Below are 2,107 nucleotides of genomic sequence, written 5' to 3' on the forward strand. Positions count from 1 at the left end.
TCTCTCTCTCTCTCTCTTCCCCTCTCCACATGCACAGAGAAAAGATCATATGAGGACACAGTAAAATGTCCATCTGTAGATCTAGAAGAAAGACTCCACCAGAATCTAACATGCTAGCCCCTTGGTTGCACTTTCAGGCCCCAAAATGTAAGGAAATCAAACTCTGTTGCTTAAGCCTCTCGGTTCGTGGTATTTTATCACGGTAGTGCAAGCAGACTAATACAGTGGGTATTCTCTAGAGTGCCTAGAGAATGTTTACATTTACCGTACAAAACATGGCTTTAAAAAAAGTCTAGAAAGGACCTTACTTGTTTCTTAGTATCATTGCCTGTCGGAACATATCACAGATCTTTCTAAAGGATATTTAAAAATTCAACACTCAACAATGAGAAGTTTATGATCTCTGCATCCAATAAAAAAAAATTAAACCTCTTAAGAAGTGGGAAAATATAAACCTTAAAACTGAAAAAAATCAGTATTAACAAGCCGACGTGGATGGGCACGGTGGTACATGCCTGTGATCCCAGCACCTGAGAGGCTGAGGCAGGAGGACTGTAGCCAGCCTGGGCTACATTGTGAGTTCAAGGCCAGCCTCATCTATATACAGTCTTCCCTTACTACATTGTGGTTCACTCATCATGGCTTCACTGTATCACTGGTTTTTAAAAAAAATATATCTAATTCTGTATGGCAGAGTTTCGCTATATCACAGAATTTTGCAATATATAGGTATTTTTATAATATTTATGATTTTAATTATTTCTGCCTAAAAATTTTAAAACAATATAAAAATGTTCATTCAAACATATTAAAAGAATATTAAATAGATTTCATCAGCAGATGAATACTGTACTGTACACAATGGAAATGCACTATGCCACTACCGCCAGCCCGAGCCTGGCAGAGCCACCAGGCATGGGAACAGACCTGCACTGGGCTGGTGCTGCTTATAGGCGGGAAGGTGTGCGGCAGGGTGAGCGGTGTGGGTCAGGGGCTGGGCTCCGCTGCAGCTGCGGCTTGGCTGGGTCCCGCGTGCCTCGCCCCTTGGTCCACTCCCGTCCTCCATCCCCACAGGCCCAGTCCTCCTCTCCTGCCCTCAAAGCTGAAATGCGGATTCACCCAGGCATCCCCAGGCGCCACCCCAGCTGGAAGCCCAGGCTTTGAGAAGAAGGGTCTCCCCTAGAAGATGTGCAAGAGTGTGGGAAGGGTTTATAAGAGTGTCGGAAGGGTTCATAAAGTCTTAAAATATATATAAATAATAAAATAAATATAATGCTGCTACTACGTGGATTTTCCCCTATCTTGGGGGGTCTCTGGACTGTAACTTCTGCAATAGGTGAGGGATCACTGTAGTGAGATCCTGTCACTGAATGACAAAAAAGACCACTGCATGACAGATATGGTGGAATTAGTGGACAAAGACTTTAAAGGAAGTATAATAAATTTTTAATTATATTTATAATATATTTAAGAACAGGAAAATTTATTGGAGAAAAGAACTGAGAAACAGGGATGGAGGAATGGGGTTCAGGGACTAGGAATAGCTCCTAAGAGACAGGAGGAGTCCAGAATGGGTTGCCTATACATATAATTTAAAAGATAGCATAAAACACAGAAGCAAATGCAAAATGTTATAAAAATAATCAAAGAAGACATCTAGAAGTGATAAACACATTACCTTAATGTTAATTTCTCTGGATGATACAGGTTAAATACTTCAGGAGGAAGTAAATTGGAAGATGTAGCAACAAAAATTCAAAATAAAGCACAGAGAAAAAATTTATTTTTTATTATAAAAAATAAAAGAAGGAAAGCATATTAACAAACAGACATCCATTTACAAAATAGCGTGAGAACAATACAAACAAAACAGAGTTACAGACAAAAGTGTAGGAAATTAACAATCATTGTTGTATTACTTATTGATATCTTCAAAGTGATTTCTCAGGAAAACAAATAGAGACATACAAGAGTGATGAAACAAGTAATCATTAACTGTTCCTTTCTGTAGAGCAAAAGAAGATAGTAGTACAACTATGTTAGCTATCCTGTATAGACATACTTACACAATTTCCCCTTCTTTCCCTTCTCTTTTCCCACACCCCAG

Source organism: Chinchilla lanigera, unplaced genomic scaffold, assembly GCF_000276665.1.
Source record: "Chinchilla lanigera isolate Chin_1 unplaced genomic scaffold, ChiLan1.0 scaffold00006, whole genome shotgun sequence".
NCBI lineage: Eukaryota > Metazoa > Chordata > Mammalia > Rodentia > Chinchillidae > Chinchilla > Chinchilla lanigera.